Source organism: Callionymus lyra, chromosome 17 (genome assembly GCF_982586985.1).
Source record: "Callionymus lyra chromosome 17, fCalLyr1.hap1.1, whole genome shotgun sequence".
In the NCBI taxonomy this organism is placed as follows: Eukaryota; Metazoa; Chordata; class Actinopteri; order Syngnathiformes; family Callionymidae; genus Callionymus; species Callionymus lyra.
The window spans coordinates 19,536,706-19,555,109 of record NC_141834.1 but is presented as its reverse complement, the minus strand read 5'-3'; the positions used below and the strand labels follow the sequence as shown (position 1 = coordinate 19,555,109).

The following is an 18,404-nucleotide window of genomic DNA, read 5'->3' as shown; positions in this document are numbered from 1 at the left end:
GTTTAGATCTTCATGAAGCAGCAGATCTGACGTCACAAGAGGTCGACATGTTGAGAAATACATGTTACAGCCAGTCAAGCATCCATCCATTCATCCATCCATTCATCTGTAAATATATTCATCCATCCATTCATCTGTAAATATATTCATCCATCCATCCATCTGTAAATATATTCATCCATCCATCCATTTGTAAATATATTCATCCATCCATCCATTTGTAGATATATTCATCCATCCATCCATCTGTAAATATATTCATCCATCCATTCATCTGTAAATATATTCATCCATCCATCCATTTGTAAATATATTCATCCATCCATTCATCTGTAAATATATTCATCCATCCATCCATCTGTAAATATATTCATCCATCCATCCATTTGTAAATATATTCATCCATCCATCCATTTGTAAATATATTCATCCATCCATCCATTTGTAGATATATTCATCCATCCATCCATTTGTAAATATATTAATCCATCAATCTATTTGTAGATATATTCATCCATCCATCCATTTGTAAATATATTCATCCATCCATCCATTTGTAGATATATTCATCCATCCATCCATCTGTAAATATATTCATCCATCCATTCATCTGTAAATATATTCATCCATCCATCCATTTGTAAATATATTCATCCATCCATCATTTGTAAATATATTCATCCATCCATCCATTTGTAAATATATTCATCCATCCATCCATCCATCCATCCATCCATCCATCCATCCATCCATCCATCCATCCATCTTTAAATATATTCATCCATCCATCCATCATCCATCTGTAAATATATCATCCATCCATCCATCCATCCATCTCTAAATATATCCATCCATCCTTTTTTAAATATATCCATCCATCCATTTATAAATATATCATCCATCCATCCATCCATCTCTAAATATATCCATCCATCCATTTATAAATATATCCATCCATCCATCCATCCATCTCTAAATATATCCATCCATCCATCCATCCATCCATCCATCCATCCATCCATCCATCTTTAAATATATTCATCCATCCATCCATCATCCATCTGTAAATATATCATCCATCCTTCCATCTGTAAGTATATTCATCCATCCATCCATCATCCATCTGTAAATATATCATCCATCCATCCATCCATCTCTAAATATATCCATCCATCCTTTTTTAAATATATCCATCCATCCATTTATAAATATATCATCCATCCATCCATCCATCTCTAAATATATCCATCCATCCATTTATAAATATATCCATCCATCCATCCATCCATCTCTAAATATATCCATCCATCCTTTTTTAAATATATCCATCCATCCATTTATAAATATATCATCCATCCATCCATCCATCTCTAAATATATCCATCCATCCATTTATAAATATATCCATCCATCCATCCATCCATCTGTAAATATATCCATCCATCGATTTGAATATATATCTATTCATCCATTTGTAAATATATCCATCCATCTGTAAATATATATCCATCCATCCATCCATCTATCTGTAAATATATCCATCCATAGATTTTTAAATATATCCATCCATCCATTTGTAAATATATCCATCCATCCATCTGTAAATATATCATCCATCCATCCATCCATCTGTAAATATATCATCCATCCATCCATCTGTAAATATATATACAGTATATCAATCCATCCATCCATCCATCTATCTGTAAATATATCCATCCATCGATTTGTTAATATATCATCCATCCATCCATCTGTAAATATATCATTCATCCATCCATCCATCTGTAAATATATCCATCCATCCATCTGTAAATATATCCATCCATCCATCCCCACCCATCCATCCATCCAACTCCATTTCTATCCATCCATCCAACTATACATCCATTCATCTTTAGATCAATCCATCCATCTATTCATCCATCCATCTTTCGATATATTTATCTAAAAATCCATTAAAGCATCTATCCATCCACCAACCTATTCATCCTTAGATCAATCCATCCATCTATTCATCCGTCCATCTATCCTTCTATATATCATTATATCTATCTATTCCAATCCATCTATTGATCTACACATCCATCTATCCATGCATACATCTATCAATCTATACATTCATCCTTCCATCTATTAATCTATCCATCTATTTAACAATCCATTTATCTATCCATCCATCCATGTGTCTCTTCATCTACAAATCCATTAAAACATCCATCCATAAATGTATCTAATCAATCATCTATAAACCTCTTTTATTACAAATAACTAAACGATGGATTTATTTCCATCAATAAAGATGATCTGGTCCAGACGAAGACTGTAGACATGTTTAATGTAAATCAAGAGATGGTGTTTGGACAGTCAAGGTGAGTGACAGCACGTCTCCTGGCGAGGGCGTCTCTGTCACCGATGGAAGGTCAATATTTGCATCCAACCACGTCTTCTCCGAGTCTAGACGGATCACATGCTGATCCTCCGTCAGGTCTGCACACGTGACGAAGACCTGGATCAGGAAGACACGACGACATTAAAGCAAACAGTGACAGTGAGAGTTCCCTCCTCCTGCCCCCCCACCCCGGGTCAGAGCTGCTGACACAGACCGGACCATTGTCACCCAGGAAATAAACAGAGGATGGAAAAAAAAAAAGAGGGGGGACTCGTCACAGGACGTCCCACGTCAGTCAATCAAAGAATGGAATTATTCGTCGGAGTTTGATTGACAGCAAGTGTCCTCTCCTGTGACCCACCAGGACCACGTCAGCAGGATCTACTCCAGGTATTTCCCACCTCCTCCTCCTCCTCCTCCTCCTCCTCCTCCAGCTCTGCCGAGTCAGCGAAGTCACCGCAGGGTTTGATTTTTCATCAACACTCTGCAAGTCTAATATGCTTAATAGCATTAGGTGCTTCGCTCCCCGGGACCCTCGGCTGCCAACTTTATTGACAGCCAGCGCGGTAGACAGCGGGAAGAAGGAGGTACGGCGCTCGCCTGCGGCCATATTTCAATCCGACATCCGCCCCCCACAGGGGCACCGGGACCCGGGGTCTGGCTCCACTTTGTCCTCTCCTTGTTCTTAGGGACTCTTGTGTTGCTCAGGGTGTGAGGAGAGACTCTAGACTCAAGGTCCTGAATCTGAAGGGTCTTTTTAGGATCTTGCATGTCGGCATAGCTTGTTGTAGGGGTGTGTGTTGTTAAGGATCTGTTATGGTAAGTATCACGATACAGGGGCAACGATATGATTTATAGTGATAGTGTAGTAACAAAGATATATTTGTAGTATTGTCGAGTACTTGACTCTGGTGTTGTAGTATTTACAGACTAGATGACTCTTGACGAAGTTGTAACTTCTTTCATTTGTTTTCGAACCAAAATCTGTCCAAACATCAGCTTTAAAAGCTGCTGGAGTCACTGTATCCTCTCGTCCACAGTCATCGCCAGGTTCCCGCAGGATTTAATTGTTTAATTTAAACATCTATATTTTTGTTTCACAGAAGTGTAAATCAAGGGAGCTTTTGAATATAATATAAGAATAGTTACAGTGATTTTAGAAATCTGTACAGTGTCGTAAAAAATACAAAAATGAAGTGCAGCGATGTTTTCTTACAACTTTAGCTTGTAGCTGGTCTTACGATTGGACAGTTGTTTGCTAGCTAGCTTAGGCTATCATCGTTTAGCTAGAATAGTTTTGACTCTTGAATTATTTGATTATTATTTATTAATTTTTTAAATAAGGTCCTTGGCAGAGGTATGCACTCTTTTAGTTGATGCTTTTTATAATACCAGGGTGAAACAAATACTTGAGTTCTTGATTAGAAGAAATAATCACTGCTTTGAACTTAAGATGACTTTTCTCTTTAATACTCTCAAATATGCTGAAAATGTCTTTATAAAGCTGAAAAAATTTTAAACTCTTAATAATGCTGTCGTGTGAAAAGTGAAAGTTTGTTTTTCCTGGAACTTCTAACTTTTAAATAAAACATTGTTTAGTTTCTTTACGACGGTATTTTATTTTAATAAATACTTAAATGAGATATTTATCTGTTGTTAAGTTTTTATTTCGTGTTATTCAAATTAATTAGGTTCAATTGACTTTACTGTAGCATTTAAATGAGTTTAATGAACAAAGGAAGGGTAGGTCAATTACTTTCCAGGAACTTCCAACACAAAAATAAAAGTTTCTTATCGTAATAAATATTTTTTATCTGTTATTAAGTGTTTATAATTATGATTTGTATCAATTGTCTGCATTAGGGTTAATTGTCTTATTTTTTTAAGGTAATTCTTTTTTACTGTTGCCTTAAAATAGGCTTTGGAAAAAATGTTAGCTCATTAAAGGAAGGGTAGGTAAATTTGAACACAAAAAAAATAACATTTTTGTCAAATGTATAATAAATAAATAATTTATTAAGCACTTTATCTGTTATCTAATGATAATAAATGATATTTCTCTTAATAAAAACATGTTTTTTTTATACTAATCCACGTATTTAGGTTTAATTGTTGTATTTTTCACTGCGAGTGTGACAATGTTCACACTATTCTCTCTCGAACTTGATGGAATGTTGAGTTTCCTTCACTTCCTCGCTCACAGTTCCTCGCCAATGAAAGTTATCCGACTCGCCCCGCCGCAGATTAGATTTTCCTGCTCTTTAGATTCGATTTCCTCCGAGTTTAGCTCCTCGCTGGCAGGCGCATCTCGCCATTTGTCCACATTTCCAGAGTCTTCCAACTTCCTCGTCTGTTCTTTAAACCATGAGCAGTCGCTCTGTTCGTACTGTAAAGCATACGTGTTGAGAATAATCCGTGTTAATAGAATATTTTAAAGCTGTATAAGTAGATGCGGCGAGATGGTGGTGAACCCGAGGAAACACCAGGTCGACACAATCATCCAAGTCTTACATAGACAACATCCATGCATCGTCGTCTTCGTCTCTTCTTCTCTGGAACCTTTAAAAATCACCGCTCGGCTCAGACGAGTGTTGGGAGTCGGGTTTCTATTGACGGGCTTCTGGTGAGGTGACGACAGCCGGAGGTGATTCCCACAGCGCGGGTCACATGGTGCTCGGTTACCGGAGGAACGACCACCAGCATCAGGAGACGTCCATCACGTCATGGTCTGTCTGTAGAGCAAGGATTTAAACAGTTAACATACTTGTTAATTCAGAAATTAAAGTGAGATGAACTTGATAGAGCTCGCCAAGATGGATGGATGGACAGATTTTCCCTTTATTAGTCTGACAAGGAGACATTTTAGTTCGTTTTTATGTCCTCTAAACATCTTAAACCACCAATTAAATACTAGTCTATACACACCGTTGATATCCATGACTCATCATTACACGCCGTTCAATTGCTTAAAAATGTCATAGGTTTTGAAAACCATAAAAGTAAAAAGAAAAGGGTGATTTTTAGTTTTATGTATTAATTTGAGGATAAATTGTCTGCTGTTTTTTTATTTTGTTTTTATTAAGTCTGCAACTTGGAGTGAGTTAAACAAAGACATTTTCTCTTCTATGATTTGTCGTGACAAATTGTTATCCTGTACACGATCATTTTGTCAAAGTTGGTAGTTTGTTTGTTTTTGCCTGGAACATTAAATCATAGTTTATGTTATATTATCCTAATAAATACTTTACTGAGATCTTTATCTGTTATGAAGTGAAATGTGTACACATAGCGCACTACAACAAGAACTGACGTCATTTAATTCTGTTTAAAACTGAAATGCTCTTTTTAATCAAATGATTTCTTCAACGTGATCATTTAAAATTGTGATGAATTTAGCCGATGATTTTGTCAAAGATGTCTCATTAAAGGAAGGGTAGGTAGACCCCCCTCCCCCCTCTCCTTCAGGATCATCATGAACAGAATAAAACAGATATAGGTGGTTTTTTGAAAGTATGCTATTTTAATAATTTCTCAATTGAGAAGCTTTACATGTTGTCTTAAAGAAATTGCTGTAAAATCAATATATATACTTTTTTTTTCAAATTTCCCTGCTTTTTTAACGTGATGAGGTGATGAGGTGATGAAGTGATGAAGTGATGAAGTGATGAAGTGATGAAGTGATGAAGTGATGACGTGATGACGTGATGAAGTGATGACGTGATGACGTGATGAAGTGATGAAGTGATGACGTGATGAATTGATGAAGTGATGAAGTGATGACGTGATAAAGTGATAAAGTGATAAAGTGATAAAGTGATACATGAACTTTATTTGTGTGCACATGTTGTTTGAGTCGCTGGTGAACTTGAGGAGGAACAAGCTTGAGAGAAGCGTCAGTGAGGAGGTGCCGAGCATCAACTGTGGAGTGAATGGAGGTGTTTGTCACTTCAGGCTCCTGAGTAAACTCCCGGATCAGCAGGAGGCCCAGAAGCCACAGAGAGATGGTAGCTTGGTGTTTACACTTCGTCCAGGCCGGTCGTAATGTCTGATCTGTTTCCACCTGTTGACTCCATGATGCTCTCGAGTCGACACTGATGCAGGGAGAAGAGTCACAGTGGAAGTGTCGAGGAGGAGGAGAGGAGAGAGAGAGGGGGAAGAGAGGAAGGAGAGATGAAGGAAAGGGGAGAGAGAGAGAGGATGGATAGAGTAGAAAGAGAGGAAGGAGAGAGATGAGAAAGAGAGGAGCAAGAGCAGGAAGAGGGGAGGAAGAGAGGAGGGATAGAGGAAGAAGAGGATGAGGATAGGGGAAGAGGGCAGGAAAAGAGCAGGAAGAGAGGAGGAAGAAAGGAGGAGGAGAGGATGAAAAGAGGAGGAAGAGAGGAGGAAGAGAGCGGGAAGAGAGCAGGAAGAGAGCAGGAAGAGAGGAGGAAGAGAGCAGGAAGAGAGCAGGAAGAGAGGAGGAAGAGAGGAGGAAGAGAGCAGGAAGAGAGCAGGAAGAAAGCAGGAAGAGAGGAGGAAGAGAGCAGGAAGAGAGCAGGAAGAGAGCAGGAAGAGAGCAGGAAGAGAGGAGGAAGAGAGCAGGAAGAGAGCAGGAAGAGAGGAGGAAGAGAGCAGGAAGAAAGCAGGAAGAGAGCAGGAAGAGAGGAGGAAGAGAGCAGGAAGAGAGCAGGAAGAGAGGAGGAAGAGAGGAGGAAGAGAGCAGGAAGAGAGCAGGAAGAGAGCAGGAAGAGAGCAGGAAGAGAGCAGGAAGAGAGGAGGAAGAGAGCAGGAAGAGAGCAGGAAGAGAGCAGGAAGAGAGCAGGAAGAGAGGAGGAAGAGAGCAGGAAGAGAGCAGGAAGAGAGGAGGAAGAGAGGAGGAAGAGAGGAGGAAGAGAGCAGGAAGAGAGGAGGAAGAGAGGAGGAAGAGAGGAGGAAGAGAGCAGGAAAAGTAAGTCTGGGACTCTTGTCTCGTGACTTGACCTTTAATTATTGTAAGAAGTTAAAAGGATTGAAATATTTTCCTCCATTAACCCATAGTTTTCTAAATATGTTCCCAGTCGTATGTTTTGTTATCATCACTTGATATTCTCTGGTGTTTCTTCTGGTAAACGTTGACAACATGTTGAAGCAAAAATGATCAGAGTTTTACTCTCATGTATCCAAAATTATAAGACTTTTACTCTCATGTATCCAAAACGATCAGAGTTACTCTCATATATCCAAAATGATCAGAGTTACTCTCATGTATCCAAAATGATCAGAGTTACTCTCATATATCCAAAATGATCAGAGTTACTCTCATATATCCAAAATGATCAGAGTTACTCTCATATATCCAAAATGATCAGAGTTACTCTCATATATCCAAAATGATCAGAGTTACTCTCATATATCCAAAATGATCAGAGTTACTCTCATATATCCAAAATGATCGGAGTTACTCTCATGTATCCAAAATGATCAGAGTTACTCTCATATATCCAAAATGATCAGAGTTACTCTCATATATCCAAAATGATCAGAGTTACTCTCATATATCCAAAATGATCGGAGTTACTCTCATATATCCAGGACGCTCTGGCTTTAGTATCGATCCACATTAAACAACAAGCCAGACTCCATTAGCTGGTTACATAAGAGCATTAGAGCATCTGTTCAAATGATGTTTTGAAAGTTTCAAGGATTACATTCATTATTTGTATGACTTTTTCAACCAAATTTTTTTTATTTATTTTCATTTAAAAAATCTAAAATGTTACAATTCATTCATTTATTTTCTACAACTTATATTTTATATATATTATATAATTCCAAACTTTATTTATTTTGTTTATCTATTGTAGAAAAACAATTCTGTTTGAATATTTTGTTTATTTGTTTCCAGAATTATTATTATTATTTTTTTAATTTTATTTAGAAAGAAAAGTACATTTTCAACTAAATATATATATATAATTGTATTTAATCATAGTTTTATGGTTTATTTTTCAATTAAATTTGAAGTGTTTGTTCATTTTTGTGTTGCATTTAAACATCTGGCCACTAGATGGGACCTTAAGAAACAATGAAATCCTGGGAAATCCCGGCGATGACTGAGGACAAGAGGATACAGTCATCAGCTTTTAAAGCTGATGTTTGGACATATTTTGGTTTGAAAACAAATGAAAGCAGTTACGACTTCGTCAAGAGTCATGTGGTCTGTAAATACTACAACACCAGAGTCAAGTACTGGACAATACTACACATATGTACTTGTTACCACAGTATCACAACACCAGAGTCAAGTATTGGACAATACTACACATATATACTTGTTACTACACTATCACAACACCAAAGTCAAGTACTGGACAATACTACACATATATACTTGTTACTACACTATCACAACACCAGAGTCAAGTACTGGACAATACTACACACATATACTTGTTACTACACTATCACAACGGTAGAGTCTAGTACTGGACAATACTACACATATATACTTGTTACTACACTATCACAACACCAGAGTCAAGTACTGGACAATACTACACACATATAATTGTTACTACAGTATCACAACGGTAGAGTCTAGTACTGGACAATACTAAACATATATAATTGTTACTACAGTATCACAACGGTAGAGTCAAGTACTCGACAATACTACACATATATACTTGTTACTACACTATCACAACACCAGAGTCAAGTACTGGACAATACTACACATATGTACTTGTTACTACACTATCACAACGGTAGAGTCTAGTACTGGACAATACTACACATATATACTTGTTACTACACTATCACAACACCAGAGTCAAGTACTGGACAATACTACACACATATAATTGTTACTACAGTATCACAACGGTAGAGTAAAGTACTCAACAATACTTCACATATGTACTTGTTACTACAGTATTAATATATATTGTATCGTGATACTTATCAACAGATTCTTGACAATACACACCAGAAAAAAACAGTTCAAGTATTTGTGGTGAACAATCATAATTAAAGTGCAGAATAAAGTGAAGAAGAGAGTGCAGACAGGGTGGAAACTACTTTGAGAGTTGATTTGAGTTCAAGGCAAACGTTGACAGTGACTATAGCTGAGGCCACAGGAAAGTACTGATGACATCATCAGAACGAGTCAAATCCACCACAGTAATCATGAGTAAAAACTTTAGTTCTGCTGATGAAATTTGGGGCGAAATGAGCTTCTGACGCGTATTGATGATGTCACGCGGCTCCAGCTGGAGTAATGAACCCATCTCTAAGTCTGACCTCATGTCCCTGGACGCTCGGGAGCCACGAACAGATCCATGTTTGTGGCTCTAGTTTTTCCTGCAAGTGTATTCTCGCTCCGGACCATATTTGAAAGTGGCTGCTCGCTATCATAACACCACGGGTTTGAGGTGCACCAGGTTTACTGGAAGTGAAATAATGGCGCCTCACAACAACACCCTCTCTGTGAGGCGTCCACCTCCTGCCAGAGCGTCACCGGCGCGAGTCTGCCGGAGGTTTAAAAATATGTGGAGTCTGCGTGGACAAGAACAAACCTCTCATTGGGTCCAGATTACAGTCCGTGGTGTGTTTGTGTTTGAGGAGCTGCTGCTTGTTACACCGAGTTACTGAAAAACACGGATTGAACTTCAAAAAGTATGAATGTACTTGTGTTTGTCTCGGTGTTGTCTTGACCTTTTTAAGTATTTATGTTATTAAGTATTGTTTTGATTGTTTAAGTGCTTTGTGACCCTGGTCTAGAAAAGTGCTCTATAAATACTAATTACTAACTAAATCACTCACTTACTTTTTTTTAAACTTTCATTCCTGGTGTGAAAAATTGTTGATCACGATATGATTCATGATTTGATATCTTTTGAATTTCACATCATTTTTTATCATAGTTATTTTACGCTTCATATTTTAACAATGTGTGTTTTTAAAACCAAAAAAAAATAATTTTTGATTAAAATTAACACGCAACAATTAACCGTGTTTGTTCACTTGTGTGTTGTAATTCAACGTTTGGCCGCTAGATGGCAGCAGTCATTACGTCCTTCGCAGTGTAAGTAAGAATGAAAATCCCACGAGATGGTGATGACTGAGGACGAGAGGATACAGTGAGTCCAGCAGATTTTAAAGCTGATGTTTGGACATATTTTGGTTTGAAAACAAATGAAAGCAGTTACGACTTCGTCAAGAGTCATGTGGTCTGTAAATACTACAACACCAGAGTCAAGTACTGGACAATACTACACATATATACTTGTTACTACACTATCACAACACCAGAGTCAAGTACTGGACAATACTACACATATATACTTGTTACTACACTATCACAACACCAGAGTCAAGTACTGGACAATACTACACATATATACTTGTTACTACACTATCACAACACCAGAGTCAAGTACTGGACAATACTACACATATATACTTGTTACTACACTATCACAACAACAGAGTCAAGTACTGGACAATACTACAAATATATACTTGTTACTACACTATCACAACACCAGAGTCAAGTACTGGACAATACTACACATATATACTTGTTACTACAGTATCACAACACCAGAGTCAAGTACTGGACAATACTACACATATATACTTGTTACTACACTATCACAACAACAGAGTCAAGTACTGGACAATACTACACATATATACTTGTTACTACACTATCACAACAACAGAGTCAAGTACTGGACAATACTACAAATATATACTTGTTACTACACTATCACAACACCAGAGTCAAGTACTGGACAATACTACACATATATACTTGTTACTACAGTATCACAACACCAGAGTCAAGTACTGGACAATACTACACATATATACTTGTTACTACACTATCACAACAACAGAGTCAAGTACTGGACAATACTACACATATATACTTGTTACTACAGTATCGCTACACATTGTATCTTGCTCCTGTATCGTGATATGTATCGATTCTTGCCAATTTGTTTGTTTTTGTCTGAAACGTTCAACACGTTCAATCGTACTTAATATCCAGTAAACAAGTTTTTATACTCACTACTACAACGATAGTTGATGACATCATAGAAAGAAGATGACATCACTCAAACCGTTGCAGGAGCCAAGCTCCAAAGCAGGCAAATAAATCATATATTCAATTTGATTTATTAGCCTGCTTTGGTATTTGGTAGTGAAGTATATCAGTGCCAAAATGTTGGTATAATAGTACAATGATAGGCTGAAAGTTTGATCCAGTAGCTCGGTCTGTTTGTAATGTCTGGTGACACTATTATATAAATTAAATATATATGATTAAATATTTCATATTGAATTTAAAAGACTAAAAATAAAAACATATTGAATTAAGAACATTTATTTTTGAATTATTGGAAATACAATATCATACTGCATGTGTAAAATCAAATTAATTGAGTTTTTAAATATTCTTTTTTTTTATTCAATTATATATTTATATAACATATTTTAATACACCTAAAAAACTTTAATTCAATTATAAAAAAAATGTATTTATAAAAAAGAAAAACAACATTTGTAATGTTAAAGTTGAACCGTTCAAAACACTGATGTCATTGATATACTTCAATGTTGTTGTTTGTTAATCTTAACTTACTATAGTACTATATAAAGTATTACTATATAGACAATAATCCTGTTTAAAGTAATACTTTTGGCACTTTTTCAAACCCACGATGATGACTCCACCAGAGCCTGAGGCCACTTGGACTCATGGCATCTGTTCGCCGACTGTACATCCGCGGTCGTGCTGGATGTTGCGTCCTCGCCGAGCGACTCTCCTGTCAATCATCGCCACAGTGGCGGTTCTGTTCGCAGTCTTCGGCGCCACCTTCCTGTCAGAATCCCTCCGTCAGAGGAACAGAGGACAAAGGATGATGGACGGCTGAAGGGAAGTACGAGGTGTGCGCTGGTGAAGCACGACAATGAGCACATTCACACGCACACAATGCGCTGGAAAAGCAGAAGCTTGGAAGCGAAGTTCAGCGTCGGGACGACAGAGGGAGCGACTGGAAAGCTCTTCGCTTGTTGTGAAATACAGGGGAATCCGATCAGAGGAAATCCGAGTGAAGCAAAGAGGAAACTGTAGTTATATTGGGTGGTTTAGTTTCTGGGAAGTGTATTGACAAAGATCTGAAGATACGTGTCACGATGCAGGTTTCAATATGTTGCAATACACTGTAGTAACAAGTATATACTTGTAGTATAGTCCAGTACTTGACTCTGGTGTTGTGATTCTGTAGTAACAAGTATATACTTGTAGTATTGTCCAGTACTTGACTCTGGTGTTGTGATTCTGTAGTAACAAGTATATACTTGTAGTATTGTCCAGTACTTGACTCTGGTGTTGTGATTCTGTAGTAACAAGTATATACTTGTAGTATTGTCCAGTACTTGACTCTGGTGTTGTGATACTGTAGTAACAAGTATATATGTGTAGTATTGTCCAGTACTTGACTCTGGTGTTGTGATTCTGTAGTAACAAGTATATACTTGTAGTATTGTCCAGTACTTGACTCTGGTGTTGTGATACTGTAGTAACAAGTATATACTTGTAGTATTGTCCAGTACTTGACTCTGGTGTTGTGATTCTGTAGTAACAAGTATATACTTGTAGTATTGTCCAGTACTTGACTCTGGTGTTGTGATTCTGTAGTAACAAGTATATACTTGTAGTATTGTCCAGTACTTGACTCTGGTGTTGTGATACTGTAGTAACAAGTATATATGTGTAGTATTGTCCAGTACTTGACTCTGGTGTTGTGATTCTGTAGTAACAAGTATATACTTGTAGTATTGTCCAGTACTTGACTCTGGTGTTGTGATTCTGTAGTAACAAGTATATACTTGTAGTATTGTCCAGTACTTGACTCTGGTGTTGTGATACTGTAGTAACAAGTATATACTTGTAGTATAGTCCAGTACTTGACTCTGGTGTTGTGATTCTGTAGTAACAAGTATATATGTGTAGTATTGTTGAGTACTTGACTCTGGTGTTGTGATTCTGTAGTAACAAGTATATACTTGTAGTATTGTCCAGTACTTGACTCTGGTGTTGTGATTCTGTAGTAACAAGTATATACTTGTAGTATTGTCCAGTACTTGACTCTGGTGTTGTGATACTGTAGTAACAAGTATATATGTGTAGTATTGTCCAGTACTTGACTCTGGTGTTGTGATTCTGTAGTAACAAGTATATACTTGTAGTATTGTCCAGTACTTGACTCTGGTGTTGTGATACTGTAGTAACAAGTATATACTTGTAGTATTGTCCAGTACTTGACTCTGGTGTTGTGATTCTGTAGTAACAAGTATATACTTGTAGTATTGTCCAGTACTTGACTCTGGTGTTGTGATTCTGTAGTAACAAGTATATACTTGTAGTATTGTCCAGTACTTGACTCTGGTGTTGTGATACTGTAGTAACAAGTATATATGTGTAGTATTGTCCAGTACTTGACTCTGGTGTTGTGATTCTGTAGTAACAAGTATATACTTGTAGTATTGTCCAGTACTTGACTCTGGTGTTGTGATTCTGTAGTAACAAGTATATACTTGTAGTATTGTCCAGTACTTGACTCTGGTGTTGTGATACTGTAGTAACAAGTATATACTTGTAGTATAGTCCAGTACTTGACTCTGGTGTTGTGATTCTGTAGTAACAAGTATATATGTGTAGTATTGTTGAGTACTTGACTCTGGTGTTGTGATACTGTAGTAACAAGTATATACTTGTAGTATAGTCGAGTACTTGACTCTGGTGTTGTGATACTGTAGTAACAAGTATATACTTGTAGTATAGTCGAGTACTTGACTCTGGTGTGATAGCGTAGTAACAAGTATATATGTGTAGTATTGTCCAGTACTTGACTCTGGTGTTGTGATTCTGTAGTAACAAGTATATACTTGTAGTATTGTCCAGTACTTGACTCTGGTGTTGTGATACTGTAGTAACAAGTATATACTTGTAGTATAGTCGAGTAAGTAAAGTCGACTCTTGACGAAGTCGTAAATGCTTTGATTTGTTTTCAAACCAAAATATGTCCAAACATCAGCTTTAAAAGCGGCTGGAGTCACTGTATCCTCTCATCCTCAGTCATTGCCGGGATCTCGCAGAATTTCATTGATCCTTATTAATAAAAATAAATCAAAACAGTTGAATATCTATATGGTATAGTGAAATAAATATTGCGATTTTTAAGTGTATCAATATTTTATTACACCACTTTAGAAGTAATCCAGTATATGTGTATGTATATATATATATATATATATATATATATATATATATCGATAAACTACCTAAATGAATACAGTGTACATAAATACCAATCCCACTTGCATGAACGCAGTACATATATATATATATATATATACAAATATTGATAATATACTTGCATGAATACAATGTATATATATATAAATATATATATATATATATATATATACAAAACTACATACATGAATACAGTGTACATAGTATCGATAAACTACTTACATGCATGCAGTGTGTATATATATATGTATATACACACATATATTTTTTTATTTATATATAAAGTATATGTATGAAATATCGATAAACTACATACATGAATACACAGTTGTATCAATATATCAATACATCTCAATAACTCGATATTCAACAACATTGTATTAATTTTATATACACAATAAATATAAAAAATATTAACTGCATTTGTTCATTTTTGTGTTGCAATGTACCCTTCATATTTCAACAACTTTGTATAAAATTAAAATATTTAAAATATTTTTTATTTCATAATCCATTTCCAAATAACATGCAAATATTCACAGCGTTTGTTCATTGTTGTGTCATTTCTTTCAATAGATGGCAGCAGTTATTATGTCCTCCGCAGCTAGAGGATGATATCCCATGACATCCTGGCTGAGGACGAGAGGATACAGTGACTCCAGCCGCTTTTATAGCCGACGTTTGGACATATTTTGGTTTGTAAATAAATGAAAGTACGGTAGTTACGACTTTGTCAAGAGTCATGTGGTCTGTAAATACTACAACACCAGAGTCAAGTACTGGACAATACTACACATATATACTTGTTACTACACTATCACAACACCAGAGTCAAGTACTGGACAATACTACACATATATACTTGTTACTACACTATCACAACACCAGAGTCAAGTACTGGACAATACTACACATATATACTTGTTACTACACTATCACAACACCAGAGTCAAGTACTGGGCAATACTACACATATATACTTGTTACTACAGTATCACAACACCAGAGTCAAGTACTGGACAATACTACACATATATACTTGTTACTACACTATCACAACACCAGAGTCAAGTACTGGGCAATACTACACATATATACTTGTTACTACACTATCACAACACCAGAGTCAAGTACTGGACAATACTACACATATATACTTGTTACTACACTATCACAACACCAGAGTCAAGTACTGGACAATACTACACATATATACTTGTTACTACACTATCACAACACCAGAGTCAATTACTGGGCAATACTACACATATATACTTGTTACTACAGTATCACTATATATCGTATCGTGATACATATCGACAGATTCTCGCCAAATCAACCTCTGGTTTAAAGTCATACTTGAGAATCTAACACACATCACAGCCGGTGAGAAACACGTCAACACTCTGGCGAACACGGTGGAAACTACACACAACGAGCGCTTCTGTGCGACAACACGGTGTGCGTCCGCAGCAGGCGACCACGTGCGGACGAGCCGCTCGGGTCCTTGTGTTCCTCTGATGCGTCGCCCGACCATCCGTGTGTGGACCCGTCGCTGCGTGAGTGTGTTTATTTTAGAGTGTGTGACTCACACTTCCTGTGCTCTGCCAGCTCTGTGGAGCTCTTCATTCTCAAGTCCCTGTGCCTCGCTGCCATTGGCTGGGAGGCCTCGGCCCCGTGCGTGGGTCGGACTGAATGGACGACGCTCTGGAATGCCAGCATCTACCTGGCGTGTCGCAGCTTCTTCTTCGCCCGACGCTTCTTCTTTCTTTTTTTTTTTTTTCGAGGGGGTGATGACGACCGATAAGGAGGTGTCGATTCGTGGGATCTAATCCCCGGGTGTCGTCTTGCAGGGGGGGGAGGCCGCTCCTCACTGTAAATGACATCATCACACCTTCATTTTTCTTGAATCACTGGTCGTACAGTGGAAACATTCATTTAGTCTCTCTCTCTCTCTCTCTCTCTCCGACACGCTCGCTTCTGCCTCTCCCCCACCTCCTCTCTCACTCTCTCTCTCCCTCTCTCTCTCGGCAACACACCCACTCAAACAGTCATATCCGCTCTCGCCGCTCGTCTCGCAGTGGCTGCGAAGTGTTTCCGAGGGGGGAAGACCAGACCAGCTCCGTCAGGTAATCTCAACGCCTCCTCCTCCTCCTCCTCCTCCTCCTCCTCCTCCTCCTCCTCCCCCTCACCCTCTCCTCCTCCGCTCTGGATCCATCTTTCCTTCTGGGGCTCCCACCCACCTTCTCCCCATACCTTGACTTGCCAGGTGAGTTATTTAACCGCTGCTTTCACGCCAACAACCGCTCGTCGTTCAAGTCGTTCTACGTCTGCTTGACTTTATTGATAAAGTTTATTTTCATTCATCCTCGTGCTGTTGTCAACTTTCCTCAAGTGTGCAGTAGTATTTTATTGAGTCAGCTTGTGTTTATATGACGAAACAAGCTGTGTTTTGATTGATGTGTGTTTTGAACAGAGATTCTGTTTGTTTTCAAGTTGCTTATGTTGTTAGAAAATATGTCGAGGGGTTTGAAATTCAGAGCTTCATTGGTAGCTTAAAATTGTGTGTGTGTGTGTGTGTGTGTGTTTAAATCCTGCAGTTAAGTCATTTCATGGGAGTGCTTGGATAAAAAAAAATGTATACATTTTCAAAGTACAACAAAAACTGCATCATATCAACAATCCAGCTAAAAAAAACAATATTTCGACGTATGCTTGTACAAGAAGTCAGTGCTATGCTAACATTAGCATTTCATATTTGATGTTATATTCTGTTTTGACTCTTGTTTCCCGTTGAATAATGGCATTTATTGACCATTTAATTTATATAAATGCCCAGTATTTGTCTGTAGTTTAGCTCTCAATTGACTGTGTGAGTCTGTGATAGACTTGTCCCTGTGGAGCTGGGACTTTAAGGGAATATTGGAAGTAAATAAATGGTCAATTCATCATCGTCCTTACTTTTTAACTTCAATTAAGTGGTCTTTCTTTAGTTCTACTTCTATTTTTGTCTTATTTAAGCCTAGCCTCACCTAGCTTAGCTTATCTTATCCTAACATCATCTTATCTCAGTGTCTTATTTGGTCTCATTGAAGTAATCATTTTGACTCTTAAGTGCATCTTTGTTTTCTTAGCCTCGTTCTCTCGGAGAACATCTCCTGTTCTTGACACGTTTGTTTGATATTCATCTTGGTTAAAGTCACTTTCACTGCGTCATTACTTCTAGTTTTGTGTGATTTAAAAATATATATATATTGTTAATTATATATGATATTAAATATATATATATGAGTGAGTTTTTTCAGAAAAGTGAATCAACATATGTTGGTTACTTTGAGCGGCACCGCATCATGCTAGTACACAACCTTATAGCTTTTACTTGTAAATCTGTGAGTACAAGAAGAAGTACCAGGGGCTTCGTTGAGGGTCAGTGATGCTAACCCTACACCTAGCTTAACCCTTTTCTCGCCCTCTGGGAGGAGAACACGGGTCAAACCCAAGTGTACTTTTTGCATCTGGTGTCAGAGCTTAAGATGCTAATGGTTTGTATTGTCAAGAATATTGCGATACGTATCACGATACAGGGGTAACGATATGATACATTGCGATACTGTAGGTACAACTATATTGAGTTTATTTTTAAATAATTTACTAGTAGTTGTTACTGTTGTAGCATAGAAAAACACACAGTGTTGTTACAACTAACTGAATTCAAACCCATAA

General features: G+C 37.3%; 1 protein-coding gene across 3 annotated transcripts in view; it reads left to right on the top strand.

Moving 5' to 3' along the window:
* Positions 1-18,404, top strand: part of hivep3b (HIVEP zinc finger 3b) — a 58,996-nt gene that overhangs the window by 11,593 nt on the left and 28,999 nt on the right. The window contains exon 1 of one of the 3 annotated variants that reach the window (XM_087779109.1): positions 16,832-16,950. The exons of the other annotated variants lie outside the window; for them this stretch is intronic. The gene's annotated coding sequence lies outside the window, so the exon portion shown is untranslated. Of the gene's footprint in view, positions 1-16,831; positions 16,951-18,404 lie in introns of those variants that run through there. 3 annotated transcript variants of the gene reach the window in all.